The 16794-nt window shown below is 50.7% G+C and overlaps 1 protein-coding gene across 2 annotated transcripts in view; it reads right to left on the bottom strand.

The window, feature by feature from the left end:
* The window catches only part of zbtb16a (zinc finger and BTB domain containing 16a), a gene marked incomplete at both ends in the record, with an annotated part of 115844 nt that overhangs the window by 68190 nt on the left and 30860 nt on the right, over window positions 1–16794 (bottom strand). The gene's annotated exons all lie outside the window — the stretch shown is intronic.

Here is a 16794-nt window from a genome sequence, read left to right on the forward strand (position 1 = left end):
TACTATGCATGTAGTACATACTATATAGTACGCCAGATGCAGCATGCTACATCAAAATTGTCCCTGCTACATCTGGCGTACTGTGTAGTATGTACTACATATTCCAGAAATTATCCCAAAAATGTAGCAGGCATCGAGAGGATGCTATTACGGAAACAAGATGGCGATTTGAGTGAAACGTTGCGGCACGTCACCGTAGTTTCCGGTTTGTCAAAATTGGTGGAAGTTGAGGCGACAGTAATTCGCCAACCTAGCTTAAATGTTCGTGGACATTGTAGCTATGTCTTAGTTATATCAAGATTAAGCTAACTATTAGCATCTGTGTGCTTATCGGTGTCATATTTATTCAGTTTGAGTAATTTACGATCGATTGGGGGGATACAACGGTCGGCTGGGATCCTGCCTCTCATAGCTAACCAGAAACTGGTCAGTGGGCTGTACCAGGCAGCCTACGTTATGTCTGAATCAAATAACGTTATCAAACAAGCTTGGGAACTAGCTGGCTAGCATAATTTAACTACCCCAAAAGAACCCCTCCACTGCACAAGCTTCTCACCAACCCCAATAATAAAAAGAAGCACAAGCTACTGAGTGCAATGTTAGCCCTGCTAATGGAGAGAATGGATTTGGAGAAGAGTGTTGCAGCTGGTGCTAAACGGGGCAAATTAAAAACATTTTGTGGATTATTATCACAGCCCTTCCACAGTATGGACTATACAGAAAGGTGAGGATCGAGCCTGCTGAATGACCAACTCCAATGCCTGGATAGCTCAATATTGTTGTAAGTTTAACATGAACCGTATGCGAGCCGGAGCCCGTCACTTTCACTGGATGGCTCGAGTAGCATGCTACATTTATCTCGCATACTAAACATGTTTTCGTGGAGATGTATGTACTGTACTAAATAAAGTATGTAGTATGCGAGTTGCAGTATGTACTATATAGCATATAGTATGTAGTATGGATGGAAACACGCACACAAGATGGATGGCATTTTGGTGTGGCAAGTGTTAGGTTTGAGACACATTGCATCCTTCAAGGCAGAGGTAAGCGGGTTAAGAATGGTTTGACAGAATTCAAACAATGCCGCTGAAGACCAAGATCTCTGTGCAAGGCCGGCACCCCCCCCCCCCCCCCCCTTCGCAAACCACCATTCATAGCAGGTAAACCGCTTTATGGTTTCACTGGTGCTCTTGCCCGAGTGAGCCCCCCCCCCCCCACGTCAAGGGACGTGCCAAAAGATGGCTGGCAGTTTGCTTAAGTGCGGTTAGCCAAACGTCAGTTTATTAGCACGCTTACAGCGCTCGGTAATCGTTCCCAGAAAAGTCATTAGCTCATTGTTTGCGCCTCTGAGCCAAGTGCGTGAGTCTCAAAGAGGAAACACGTTCTCACATTTCTATCAGTGTAGGAATACCATTGATGTTGCATACATACACACACACACACACACACACACACACACACACACACCAGCCACAGCTACAAAAACAGTGTGATCTGAATGTGAGGGAGAATGAAGGTTCGCAATCAAACCTCCATTCTGAGTGCAGGAGAGAATGACAAGTCTAATCATGGTACTTCAAGCTGCATTGTCCCGGCATCGAAGGGAGTGATGGAACCTATCATTGGTGCAAGGGTTCTTGTGGAAACAATGGCCTTGATGGGAAGATCTGCTCAACTTCGCCAACTGACACCGTGATCCACCTCCTCGTCACGCAGGAGAGCAGAGGGGATGTTTTGGGGACCCGAGGTGATGACAGATTGATGTCGTACGTCGGGGCTCGGTGATTTACGACTCCTTTTGTGCCGCGAGCCGGCGAGCGCCGTGTCGTATGACAACGGCAGCGAGAGTTATTAAGCCACGAGGTCTGCTGCGACTTCAATGAATATTAATTGACGTAAAGGTGTTTTTTTTCTTCCAAGACTAGACACTAAGAGCCTTAAGAAACCAAACCACATTGGAAAATAAAAAGAGAGAAAAACGAGGCAGACAGAGAGAGAGAAACTAGCAGAAGCCCCTTTTTCCAGAATCCTGACGGCGGTCGTGCAGAGCGGGATTTGTGGAGAGACCCCCAAGCCCCCAGGGTTCGAACTCAAAAGTGAAGGCCTATTGAACCGCGCCATCTTGCCAAATTCCGCGTCGTTTGACATATGTCCGGTGACTTTTGTACTTGCGCTTTTCTGGCCTACTTGCACAGTACAAAGTACAAAAGTCACCGGACATACATCAAACGACGCGGAGTTTGCCAAGATGGCGCGGTTCAGTAGGCCTTCACTTTTGATAGCGGTCAGTGAATGGAGTGACTGTATCCAGTTCTATTAATACATCCATGAAAGACCCCCACAGACAAAAGGGAGAAAGAAGCAGCAAAGCCCTTCGGCAAAGCTGTAAGTAATTAAAAAGCCTGTAAACACCTCCCCGAAATAAAGGGACCCACTTCAAAAGGCAGACAGGTGAGCACTGGGAGAGGGAGGGAGCGAGAGAGAGAGAGAGAGAGAGAGGGAGAAACAAGAGATGAGAGTGAGAGGATCTGGGAAAGGGGTCAGGGGTTGGAGCACCTCGGGGGACACCGGGTGACGCACGCGTCTCACTGTAGCGAGGGAGACGCAGACGTCTCTTCTCCGGGAGGCTTTTGTGCGCGTCGCCCCCCTCAATCTAGCCATTGTCCGACTCGGACTCGGCCCGTCAAGAACAGATCGACTTATTAAGAGTCTGGCCGGGGGAGCATGTGTAGTGGATGAAACCTTAAATACAAGCAGGTGAGGTGTGTGTGTGTAGTGTGTGTGTGTGTGGTGTGTGTGTGTGTTGGTGGGAGCAGACACTGTTGCTGTCCATCTGGGGAGATGGAGCTGAATCCAGTTGTTTGATCTGACATGGGGATCGCGTGTTGTTTGAAGAGGATGGACACCACCTGGTCTCGGACACAACCAGGAGAGAACAGGAGGATCTGGACCGAGCTGAACTACTTCGCTGCTTTCAGACTGTGTTCGTAACAAAAATAAAGCAAGCGTGGGAAAAGTACAATATCTTCCCATCTTCTACAATGTGGGGAAAAAATAAAATACCCCACACACGTTTTTCTCTCCCACGGTGATTTAACGGTGCGACGTTTCGACCCGTCTTCGTCGGGTAAAATTTATTTTTCTCCATAGTTTCCTATCAAGCACTTGTTGGAATGACTCTTGTTCTCTTGTACAGCGCGAGCGTGCAAGGTGTCGGTGTCACTACCAAGAGAGAATCCAGAAGCACAAGCTTACTAGCCACCCCCACACCCTCCTCCTCCCACAACACACAGACACACAGACACACACACACACACGCACCGAAAAAAGAAACTTAACGGAGTAGAGCCACGTTTCTTTTTACGGGTACTTAATTTTACAGGCGGCAGAAACTCTGTGTGACCCTCACTGGTGTTTTTGTGGCTTACAGAGAGACCCCCCCCCCTCTCTGGGAGTTTAGTGCTGCCTGCCTGTCTGTCTGTCTGTCTGTCTGTCTGTCTGTCTGTCTGTCTTCCTGCCTGTCTGTCTGTCTGTCTGTCTGTCTGTCTGTCTGTCTGTCTGTCTTCCTGTCTTCCTGTCTTCCTGCCTGTCTGCGTCGGTGGTGGGACCATTATCCTGGATAAGAAGCAGATGATTTGTCTTGGGGAAGAAGCCAAAACGACCAAGCAATTATTACAAGTTCTTCTGACCAAGGAGGGGTGACCCCCAAGTGCCAGATGTGACCGCACATAAGCCGCCCCCCCTACTCCCACCCCCTCAACCCCCCCCCTCCCACACACACACACACTCTCTCCATGCCTCTCCCCTCTGTAACGTCTCCCTCCCTCAGGACCACCTCCCCTCCCTGTACAAGAACACACACACACACACACACACACACACACACACACACACACACACACACACAAGCATGGGCAGACACAAACACACTTGAACACAGATGCACTCAACCACTCACTCAAATGCGCGTATGTATGTACACACACACCCACCCACACCCTCAACTCCATCAACAGCGCGCACACACACACACACACACACACACACACACACAGTCAAGGCCCCCCCACGGCCAGCTGCTGCTTTGCTCCTGAAACAGAAGATGAGAGATGGTGGTGTGGGTGGGGGGGGTGGGGGGGTGGGGGGGGGCCGCTCGTTTGAAACAGACTGACTGTAGTCATTAAGGAAGCAGACATAAAACTATCTGAAGCCATTTACTCAGTTAATAAGCGACTTTGTCCGGGCAGTCAGTTTTGACAACGGCAATAAATTTCAAATTTATGTCAACAAAACATATGCTGAACACCTCATTTCTGTGCGGCTGGAGTGGCGCGGCGGCCTCGTAAATCAGCGGCGCCGTGTTTGAAACGCCGGCGGATTAAGGGGCCCCGTGTTGCCGAGCTGTTGCAGCTCGCCTCGTATAAATCTGAACTTTTTCACTCGCCGCGCCGACCCTCCTGACCGTACATCATAGCCGGGCTTCTGGGAGGGGAGGGGGGGTCGCACCCCACGCGGGGGTTCCCCCCCTCGTACACACACGTACACACACGTACACACACACACACCAGCGTTAAAAAGTTCAAAGGAGAAGACGACTGGCGGTGAGCAGTTAGGCCCAGCAGGGTATCGGGTCGGAACCCCAAACGTTCTCGTCGACGAGTAACAAACGTGTGTGCATGACCCTCCCCTCCCCCCCCGTTGCGTTTCCAGAGTTGACCCGTTGAGATTTTAAAATGAGTCGATGTCAAAAAGACTGAACTTTGCCATCTCAAACCTCGAGTTCTTGGCCTGCAGCCAAGGACGATTACGTAGTTCTCTCTCATTCACATCATTTCCCTTTGGCAAAAGCAGAAGGCAAATCACACACAAAAAACAACTGGCTACAAAGAGACACTTGATGGACGCAATTATGGTCTTCCTGTCCCCTCCAATCTATTACTACATCTAGTCCTCCACATCCTTCCAATCTGGTGCTACTGTACATGCAGCACTGGACATAGGGCTGGGTTTAAAAAATCGATTCATCGATTCTGAATCAAATGATTCAGAATCGATTAATGAATCCCAGAATCGATCTTTTATTTAATGAATGAATGAAGGAATGAATAGTTCATTCATTCATTCATTTTTGGAAATCAGTATCGATACCTGTCTCCCCTAGTGCCTCTCTGTCTCCCTCCTATCCTCTAACCAGGTCCAGTGTCAGCTGTGGAGCTGTGGATGTCGTAGTATTTAGTACACACACACACACGTACACACAGACACACATCAGTCCACATCCGGCTTAGGCCTGGACCTGATGCTCTTAGCCTTTCTTGCTCCGAAAATTTAATTTAATGTTATTTATTGTTCTTTAAATGTTCTTAGCCATTAGACAAATATATTCCAGGAGCTTGCCCCAGGTTGCCTGTTTCAATATCTGTGTGGTCTGTATGGCTCTATGTGCTACTAACCCTGTTCTGCCTTCCCTCTGCCTTCCCTCTCCCTAGTGCCTCTCTCTCTCCCTCCTATCTTCTAACCAGGTCCAGTGGATGCCCCACTGTCACCAGCAGACATCCCGAAGTCCGATAGATACCCCTGTGTCTGCTGTGGATGTCGTAGCATGTCCGTAGAATATTCTCTCTCCTATGATGCTTTTAGCCTCTCTCACTCTGAAATGTAATTTAATGTAATGTATTGCTTTATAAATGTTCGTAGCCGGTAGACAAACATACTCCTGGAGCTTGCTCGATCGCCTTGTTGAGAGGGGTCAGGGAAGAATTTGTACAGCTCACTTATCTGACCCCCGGGTGATTACTGTTTTTTTGGTTCCCTCTGGAATATGTAGAGAGTGGGTCGTATGCCCACCTCCCTTGTTCTCTGTAAAGCGCATTGTGTTGCCTCTGGGTATGAAATGCGCTACACAAATAAAGCTTTGATTGATTGATTGGTACACAGCACTCGTATTGATGTGTTGCATAACTTGGCAGTCATGTAATTAAGGTTACAGAAAAAAAAAAAAAAGGTTTAGTAACACTAACCTAATCGATATTGAATTGAATCGTAATAATCGATTCTGAACCTTGTGAATCGGAATCGAATCTTGAAATTCGAATCGATACCCAGCCCTAACTGGACATACGTCATAACGCGCACGTCAGTATTGACGATCTGTACGGAGGGAGGCCAAGGGTGAGTGGGAAGATGGCAGCGAGCAGAATGAGGCTGGCTGGGCACTGCTACACGCACCGTGAGCTTCCGGCCAGCAAGCCGGTGTTATGGGACCAAAACATTTGTTGACATAATCAAGATGGATGCGGGAGATCACCGATGAGATTACCAGGTGTGTGGAGGACCGGGATAACTGGCGACAAAGATGGGAGGCGCGTCTGTGGACGACCCGACGATCTAGTACTCCATCTAGTCCTCTGCATCCTCTGAGTCAGTCTGTCTGTGTCTGTCTGTCTATGACACTCCTGCATGAAAGCTTGGCTGGGGACGAGAGATGGCAGTGTGACGGTAGTGGGACTACAGATGGAGAGGTGGTAGTGTGATAGGACTACAGATGGAGAGAGGTGGTAGTGTGATAGGACTACAGATGGAGAGAGGTGGAAGTGTGTGGCAGGGCGTTCGGTAGTCGAGCGGCTAAAGCGCCTGACTGGGGACTGAAAGGTCGCCAGGTTCGAGACCGGGCCGGGCCGCTTGGCGATCGTTGCCTACCGTTGAGCCCTTGAGCAACCCCAAACACTGGCTCAAATCATTTCTACCTTGCTTTGGACAAAAGTCTGTCAACGGTTAAATGACCAAATAGTAAGGAGAGAGGATAGGTAAGAGGAGAGAATAGGAGAAGAGGAGCACAACGAGACCCGCCCTCCCTTTCCCCAAATCTGAGCAACCCCCCCCCCCCCCCCACACAATTTCCCTAATTTCCCTTATGATAGCTAATAAACACACGAGATGTAAACTAGCTAGCTACAGCAGCTAGATCGGACACTTCTTGCCTCGTCGACGACACCTTTCCAGACCGACCCCCCCCCCCCCCCACGGCTACACGCACTGGTCACCATAACAGAAATGATAACTGAATAGTGAGCTACTGAACGGGCCTGGGAACCGAGCGGCTGAGAGGGCCATTGGGGGGGGGGGGGCGGGGGGTAAGGCTCCTCTGTGTTTGTGTGTGTGTGTGTGTGTGTCTCCCTCTATCCGGGGGGACCAAAGAGCATGCTGTCCCATGTGCGATGTCAGATTAAAGTATTTGTCAAATGGGGAGCTGACAATGTGGCAGGTGTGTGTGTGTGTGTGTGCGCTGTGTGGTGCTCAAGTCTGTCAGTCTGCTGCCTTTTGCACTTACCCCCTTTTAATAGAGATCTCAGTCAGGTGTTGACATGACACAGCCAAAACATTAGCATAATGATGATTAATCTTAATTGACGCGAGTGGCTTTTGCACTTTTTGTTCCACCGTGGGGTCGGGGGTGGGGGGGTGGGGGTTCAAGCCTCTAGGGGGGACTAAGGCCATGGCCATTATTTCATTGTAGTCCTCTACTCTTCACAACAACAACAAAAACGTATCGCTGGCATCTGTAATGGCACAAACACTGGAATGTTTTATCCGACGCAGGAGAAAAATCGGGGGGGCCAAGGATGACCCCCCGTCGTTCGAGCTCCGGCTCGTATTTTGGTGCTCTTCCCCACGGCGAGGGGAGTCTTATCGTCGCCCCCGCCCCCCTCCCCCCCCAGGCATTTCCAGTCCATTAGATGGAGGGAGCTGAACAGACGAGGCATCGCACTGCCAGCGAGGAGAGGCGGGAGCACGGAAACAAAAGGATGTAGTCGATGGAGGTGGTGTAGATGGAGGTGGTATAGATGGAGGTACTATAGATGGAGGTGGCGTAGATGCTGTAGATGGAGGTGGTGTAGATGGAGGTGGTGTAGATGGAGGGAGTGTAGATGGAGGTGGTATAGATGGTATAGATGGAGGTGGTATAGATGGTGTAGATAGAGGTGGTGTAGATGGAGGTGGTATAGATGGTGTAGATGGAGGTGGTGTAGATGGAGGTGGTATAGATGGAGGTGGTGTAGATGGAGGTGGTATAGATGGAGGTGGTGTAGATAGAGGTGGGGTAGATGGAGGTACTATAGATGGAGGTGGTGTAGATGGAGGTGGCGTAGATGGAGGTGGCGGTGGCGTAGATGAAGGTGGCGTAGATGGAGGTGGTATAGATGGAGGTACTGTAGATGGAGGTGGTATAGATGGTGTAGATGGAGGTGGTGTAGATGGAGGTGGTATAGATGGAGGTGGTGTAGATAGAGGTGGGGTAGATGGAGGTACTATAGATGGAGGTGGCGTAGATGGAGGTGGCGTAGATGGAGGTGGTATAGATGGAGGTACTATAGATGGAGGTGGTGTAGATGGAGGTGGTGTAGATGGAGGTGGTGTAGATGGAGGTACTATAGCTGGAGGTGGTGTAGATGGAGGTGGTATAGTGAGGTGGTGTAGATGGTGAAGATGGAGGTGGTGTAGATGGAGGTACTATAGCTGGAGGTGGTGTAGATGGTGTAGATGGAAGTGGTGTAGATGGAGGTACTATAGATGGAGGTGGTGTAGATGGAGGTGGTGTAGATGGAGGTGGTGTAGATGGAGGTGGTGTAGATGGTGAAGATGGAGGTGGTGTAGATGGAGGTGGTGTAGATGGAGGTACTACAGATGGAGGTGGTGTAGATGGAGGTGGTATAGTGAGGTGGTGTAGATGGTGAAGATGGAGGTGGTGTAGATGGAGGTGGTGTAGATGGAGGTACTATAGATGGAGGTGGTGTAGATGGAGGTGGTGTAGATGGAGGTGGTGTAGATGGAGGTGGTGTAGATGGTGTAGATGGAGGTGGTATAGATGGAGGTACTATAGCTGGAGGTGGTGTAGATGGAGGTACTATAGATAGAGGTGGTGTAGATGGAGGTGGTGTAGATGGAGGTGGTATAGATGGAGGTACTATAGCTGGAGGTGGTGTAGATGGAGGTACTATAGATGGAGGTGGTGTAGATGGAGGTGGCGTAGATGGTGAAGATGGAGGTGGCGTAGATGGTGAAGATGGAGGTGGTGTAGATGGAGGTGGTATAGATGGTGTAGATGGAGGTGGTGTAGATGGTGTAGATGGAGGTGGTGTAGATGGAAGTGGTGTAGATGGTGTAGATGGAGGTGGTGTAGATGGTGAAGATGGAGGTGGTGTAGATGGAGGTGGTGTAGATGGAGGTGGTGTTGATGGAGGTACTATAGATGGAGGTGGCGTTGATGGAGGTGGTGTAGATGTTGTAGATGGAGGTACTATAGAATGAGGTGGTGTAGATGGAGGTGGTGTAGATGGAGGTGGTATAGATGGAGGTGGTGTAGATGGAGGTGGTATCGAGGAGAGGAGGGGCAGACGGGGGGGACAAATAAACCTGGTGCCAAAAGCCTTTCTCTTAAATGTATCCCACCCCGGCCCCCGCTCTAATGGCATTCGTTTTCAACACAAACGCAGGCGTCCATTTGCTGTTAGTCCAGACCTTTTCTAGCCACACATGCCAGCTTCTGGGGAGGGGAGGGGAGGGGGGGGGGGGGCATAGCGACAGGTCAAAAACCTTCCCCTCTCTGCCACTCCATCCCTTCTTTTCTCTCCGTCCCTCCCTCTCTCCCTTCCCTACTCCCACCCCTCTCTCTCTCTCTCTTCCCTCCTCTCTCGCTCTTCCCCCCCCTCTCTCTCCCTCTCTCTCCCTCTCTTCCCCCCCTCTCTCTCTCTCTCTCTCCCCTCTCTCTCTTCCCTCCACTCTCTCTCTCCACCCCTCTCTCTCTTCCCCCCCTCTCTCTCTCCCTCTCCCCTCTCTCTCTATCTCTTCCCTCCACTCTCTCCCTCTCCTCCCCCCTCTCTCTCCCTGTTCCCCCATCTCTCTTCCCCTCTCTCTCTCTTCCCCTCTCTCTCTTCCCCCCCTCTCTTTTCACCCTCTCTCTTTTCCCCCTCTCTCTCTCTCCCCCACTCTCTCCATCTCTTTGTTTCCCTCCGCTCAGATCCCCCCCCCCCCTCATCAGAGCGTATCAGACGGGCTTGGCGTAACGCTCCCCGGCGTGGACTGTTTATCCGGCGTCCTCCCGCACATATCAATGACTCGCGCCGCCCTGCTCCTGCGGCGAGACGTTCATATGAATTCCAGCCACACTTCGCGCGGCGCGCTCGTGCCCAGCATGGCCGAGCAGCGGGCGGGGAGAGGGGGAGGGGGGGAGAGAGGGAGGGAGGGAGGGAGAGAGAGAGAGAGAGAGAGAGAGGGAGAGAGACACGCGCACGCAGTCGTCTTTTATCACGGCGCTGAGCCTGTTATTTATGATGCTTTCGAGATTACCACCCCAAATTAGCCGGAGGGGGCGTGTGCAGGAGAAAGAGCCAGACAATATTCCTGAGGTGGGAAGGGAGATGCATTCAACGACATGAGTCGAAGAGGAGGAGGAGGAGGAGGGGGGCGACGACAATAACTCGGCATTGAAAGGAGATGTCCTACTGGTGGCCAAGGATATTCATTCACATAATGACCGAATATCGCGCACGTTATCAACTTAATTATGGCTTCCTCTTATCAGAGGCGGCGGTCGGTCTCGACACTTCACTCGCGGACACGTACGCGCACACACACACACGCACACACACACACGCACACACACACAGACAGAGACACAGACAGAGACACATTCGCCCTCATTATCGTCGGCCAAGTCATCATTATCTCCATGAAGCCCATTGTGTGTTGGTATCATGTCTTCGACGTGGGATTGTTAAATAATCACAGTGTCGCCCGGTCGGAAACCTCGCTCTCTCTGGCGGGGAGAGTGTGCTACTGAGCCCTGAGGAGACCCAGACAGTGGAGGTGTATTGTGGAGGGGTGTGTGTGGGGGGAGAGGGGGGGGGGGGGGGAGATAAACAGAGTCGGAGATGGAGACATACACACACACACGCAAGCGCACACGCGCGCAGAATCTGCGGCGTCGAACAAAGCTCAATTATGTGGTCCGGGGAGAGGAAAGCAACAGAGCGCTCCTTTCATTCTGCTGCGTCTCTGAGCTACGGAGTCAGCAGGCAGAACCGGAGGAGCGTTAGTCCTTCGTGGCGGGCGGGGGGGGGGGGGGCGGGGGGGTTGACCCTGGCGGGGGGCCACGGAGGGGCGCGCTATGAGCTGGTGTGAGAGGGGAGAACTTAAGCCCAGGCGCTCCTAATTGCGCTACCTGGGCAAAGAGACCCCGTGTCCAGCTAATCCAGGTTTGATACCTGGATCCCACCCCCCCCCCCCCGCGCCGCCACTAATCCCCCCCCCCCCACCCACACCCCCACACACACACACACACACACCTTGACCAGGGTCCATTTCAACTCTCTACCAGGTTCTGTCTGGTTCTCCCAGGTATCCCGGGCAGGTGTCTGGCGGGCAGGTGAGGGGAACAGAACCGAGGTGACCCGGGTTAAGCTGCGGTACCGGGATATTGAAACGGTATTTTGAGAGCAAGCGCGGTGGGGGTGGAGAACGGCTAGCCGCGGCGTGCATGCGCGATAGGCTAACGGGGACATTTAGACTGGCTTTGAATAGTGAAACAAACGGGGGGGGGGGGGGAGAGAGAGAGAGAGAGAGAGGGAGAGAGAGAGAGAGAGAGAGAGGAGAGAGAGAGAACGCACACGTCTGCCAAGCCCCCGTCCTTGTGCCTCTCTTATTTGTCACCCCCACCCTCGGTCTCTCTCCATCTCTCCCTCTCCCCCTCGGTCTCGTATCAGAGCGCGCCGCGTCTCTTTCGGGTGGCGTCTCAAAATAGCCCGCCGTCGTCGTCGTCTTTCTCTTTTCCTCCCCCCCCCTGGTTTGTTATGTTCTTGTTTTCCTCCGGCTCCTCAGATCTGGTGCTACGGCGGCGGATAGCGTCAGAGCCGGTGCAAGCGTGGGTCCCGGGCTATAAAAAGACCCAGACAAAGTCTTCCCTCCTCCATACATTATTCATGGACACCACCTTCCATCAAGTGGCGGGAAAAAAAAAAACTCAAGGATGTCTAACTTTAGGTGTCGCTGGAAAGCCGAGATGAAGGGGGGGGGGGGGAGAGGAGGAGGAGGAGAAGGAGGAGAGAGATTAAGCCGCGGAAACATTCCTCAGTGCCTTGTATAATTCATCCCCCTGTTTCAGATGTCCTCAAACGCCGTGGTGCCTCCAGAGGGCTGCCGTTTACATCCGCGTTGCTCAAGGGAGAAGAGGAGGTTTAGTTGTTTCTCTTTGTTGGCTCTGTCATAACGAGATGCGCACCTGTTGCCTTACAACAGCCTTACTAAAAGATGGCATTCGCGACAACAACCTGTGCGCGGAGGAACGGCGCAAAAAAACACAAAAACAAGGCTGCCTAAACGAGAAGGGGGGTTTCTGAAGGATGGCCCGATATGTTAGACAATCTGACTGATACACTAGAACACTGTAGTCAACACTACTACACTAGAACACTGTAGAATCATTACTCCTACACTAGAACATTCTAGAGTCAATACGACTACACTAGAACATTCTAGACTATCTGACTACGACACTAGAGCATTCTAGACTATTCGACTACGACACTAGAGCATTCTAGACTATTCGACTACTACACTAGAGCATTCTAGACTATTCGACTACTACACTAGAGCATTCTAGACTATTCGACTACACTAGAGCATTCTAGATTATTCGACTACTACACTAGAGCATTCTAGACTATTCGACTACTACACTAGAGCATTCTAGACTATTCGACTACTACACTAGAGCATTCTAGATTATTCGACTACTACACTAGAACATGCTAGACTATTCAACTACTACACTAGAACATTCTAGACTATTCAACTACTGTACTACACTAGAGCATTCTAGACTATTCAACTACTACACTAGAGCATTCTAGACTATTCAACTACTACACTAGAGCATTCTAGACTATTCGACTACTACACTAGAGCATTCTAGACTATTCGACTACTACACTAGAGCATTCTAGACTATTCGACTACACTAGAGCATTCTAGATTATTCGACTACTACACTAGAGCATTCTAGACTATTCGACTACTACACTAGAGCATTCTAGACTATTCGACTACTACACTAGAACATGCTAGACTATTCAACGACTACACTAGAACATTCTAGACTATTCAACTACTGTACTACACTAGAACATTCTAGACTATTCGACTACTACACTAGAACATTCTAGACTATTCGACTACTACACCAGAGCATTCTAGACTATTCGACTACCACACTAGAACATTCTAGACTATTCGACTAGTACACTAGAACATTCTAGACTATTCGACTACTACACTAGAACATTCTAGACTATTCGACTAGTACACTAGAACATTCTAGACTATTCGACTACCACACTAGAACATTCTAGACTATTCGACTAGTACACTAGAACATTCTAGACTATTCGACTACTACACTAGAGCATTCTAGACTATTCGACTACTACACTAGAGCATTCTAGACTATTCGACTACTACACTAGAACATTCTAGACCAGGGGTCTGTAACCTGTCGCAGGCGGCTCTTCAGTGGCTCTCTGATCTTGACAAATTATATTGAAATGAATAACCATTACTTTTTAAATGTTTAAATATTGATTAACATTGTCCAGCACAAATTGTGTGTAAAAATATCAACAGAACACAGGAAATTAAGTGTTTGATGCTCAAAAGGAGGACCCCCAGAACCCCCCACCCCCCTAATGTGTCCCCACTTGGTGCGTCCCACCAGGCCTGAATATAGGGGAAACACTGCCTTCATTATAAGGCTCAAATGTTTTGCGGCTCTCGATAGTCTAGAACAGGGTCAGCAACCTTTACTATCTGATTACTACACTAGAACATTCTAAAATCAATAATACTACACTAGAGCATTCAGAGGCAATCTGACTACTACACCTTAACATTCTAGTCAATACTACTACACTAGAACATTCTAGAATCAATACTACTACACTACAACATTCTAGAGTCAATACTACTGCACTAGAACATTCTAGAGTCAATACTACTACATTAGAACATTCTAGAGTCAATACTACTACATTAGAACATTCTAGAGTCAATACTACTCCATTAGAACATTCTAGAGTCAATACTACTACATTAGAACATTCTAGAGTCAATACTACTACATCAGAACATTCTAGAGTCAAGGCTGAGCAGTGAAGACTAGTGAGGTGGGTGGAGGTGACCGGGCAGAGTTCTGGGCAGTGAAGACTAGTGCGGACCAGTTGACAAGGAGGCAGATTATTATTTCAGCCTTGGCTGCGACTCTCAAAATATTATGCAATGCCTCTCTAGATTGATTTACTGTACACAGTGCAACGCAGGCCAGCTCACATTCTAGGAAACGGACAGCACGGCGTGTGTGTGCGTATGGTATGCTTATACTGCCAACGCGATGACAATTAGCAGAGTAGACAATCCATTTTGAGGGGTTGTTCTTGGAAAGCCGCTATTTTTTAATCTTTTTTTTTTTTTAAGCGCTAATTTTGTCGGTCTTATTTTGACACCCGAGACTGCCGCGGGCAGCTTGTTTTGATGCGTCTGACCTCTGTGAGCGTGTGTGTGCCGTGCGCCGCTCGGGGGGGTTCAGGTGGCGGCGGCGGCGCTGGGCATCTGCACTGTCATTCTCCGCACGTCTGCCTTCCGAGAGCAGAGCCCGCGGCCGCCACCGAACAGCCCCTGCTGGGACACGGAGAGACGGAGTAAACAAGTCCCTCTCGCCTGTGTGTGAGTGCGTTGAGGAGGGGTGTGTGTGTGAACATCTTTGGGAAGGCTACAGGAAGAGAGCTATGGGGTTACGACAGTGTGTACTGTACGTGCTTCTGTGTAAGGACATAGCAACCAGGCAACCGGTCAAATCCAGAGACCCACGCACGCCATCGCCGCTCGCCACCAATCAGCCTATTACGGCACGCGCCTTCGTGACACGGGGCCCGGCGGCGGCGGCGGTCAGCGAAAAAAAGGAGCCAGCGGCCGGTCGGTCAGTCGCTGGCTACGGGCCGTGCCAAGAATGTCTGGCAGATTGGACTCACGCTCCTCCGGACGCGGCCCCTCGTATGTGAGAGGGGCTCATTGACAGGCGGCTAATGACGGCCTGTCCTGTGACTCCTGTCGTTCGGCGGGGGCAACAATGACGGGTTTTTGGCCGCTAAGTGCATTAGTCTAACGTGAGAAAGTAAAATAGATTTTTATTTTTTTTATTTTTAAAGGGTCTGTTTTCAGTCTGGGTAGCATGGACTCAGGAGCGATTTTTAACAGAGTGGGAGTGAGGGATGGAGGGAGGAGGGGGAGAGGAAAAAAAAGGTTAAAAAAAAAGAAAAACAACTTTAAAAAAAAAAAAAAAAACGCTGACAGCTTCTTGGCCCGGAGGGGAGAGGAATTCTGAAATACCGGGGTATGACATGCAAAGGTCGTTTTCTAGTCAGGGAGCAGACTTTCCCTGACCCTGGCGGGGGTATGGTGTTGTAGGGACGTCAGGGAGCAGACTGTGTGTGAGGAGAGCTAATGTGTGGGTGTCCAGCGGGCCACAGACCCCCCTTGCTCCCCCTTGGGCCTGGACAGCATGGCGGCGGGCGCACATGTATGTGGCTGTGCGTGTGTGTGTGTGTATGGGGGTGGGAGGTTGGGGTAGCTTCTCTACATCTCTCTGCTGGAGGGAGAGAGAGAGAGAGAGAGAGAGAGAGAGAAAGAGAGAGAGAGAAAGAGAAAGGGCGTAAAGGAGAAATCGATACGGACGCTGCTCTGAGTCACTCCTACTGTGCTATCTCGTCGGGGGGCGGGGTTCAGGTGGGCTGGCTGGCTGGATGGCTGACTGACTGTCTGGCTGGGTGGTTGGTTAGCTGGTTGGTTGGCTGGTTGGTTTGCTGGTTGGTTAGCTGGTTGGTTGGGTGGTTGGTTGGCTGGTTAGCTGGTTGGTTGGCTGGTTAGCTGGCTGGTTGGTTAGCTAGTTGGTTGGTTGGCTGACTGACTGGGTGATTGGGTAGCTGGCTGGCTGGGTGGTTGGTTAGCTGGTTGGTTGGTTGGCTGACTGACTGGGTGATTGGGTAGCTGGTTGGCTGGGTGGTTGGTTAGCTGGTTGGTTGGTTGGCTGACTGACTGGGTGATTGGGTAGCTGGTTGGCTGGGTGGTTGGTTAGCTGGTTGGTTGGTTGGCTGACTGACTGGGTGATTGGGTAGCTGGTTGGTTAGCTGGTTGGTTGGTTGGCTGGTTGGTTGGCTGACTGACTGGGTGATTGGGTAGTTGGCTGGCTGGGTGGTTGGTTAGCTGGTTGGTTGGTTGGCTGACTGACTGGGTGATTGGGTAGCTGGCTGGCTGGGTGGTTGGTTAGCTGGTTGGTTGGCTGGTTGGTTGGTTGGCTGACTGACTGGGTGGTTGGTTAGCTGGCTGGTTGGTTGGCTGACTGACTGACTTGGCTGGTTGCGGAAATCTAAAAGGACGACTTAACAAAACGAATAAGCATCAGCGCTGCCAGCCCAGCAGGGTTGCCAGTACCCCGGCGTGGAGCGGCGTGGCCGGGCCGGCAGACGGGCTGAGACGCGGGGGGGAGGAGTCTGGCAGCACACACCCCCCCACCCCCACACCCCGCTACAGAAGACGCGCGCGTGTTCCTAGAGGCAGCACAGCCGGGTGGGAACAGCAGATTTGTACGACGCTGAATGAATGAATGTCCGGGGGCGGTCTGGCCTAGCGGGGGTCTCGCTGAACTCATTTATATCGACGCGGTAACTGCCCAGAAATATGACTCAG

This window comes from Borostomias antarcticus (assembly GCF_949987555.1).
Source record: "Borostomias antarcticus genome assembly, chromosome: 1".
NCBI lineage: Eukaryota > Metazoa > Chordata > Actinopteri > Stomiiformes > Stomiidae > Borostomias > Borostomias antarcticus.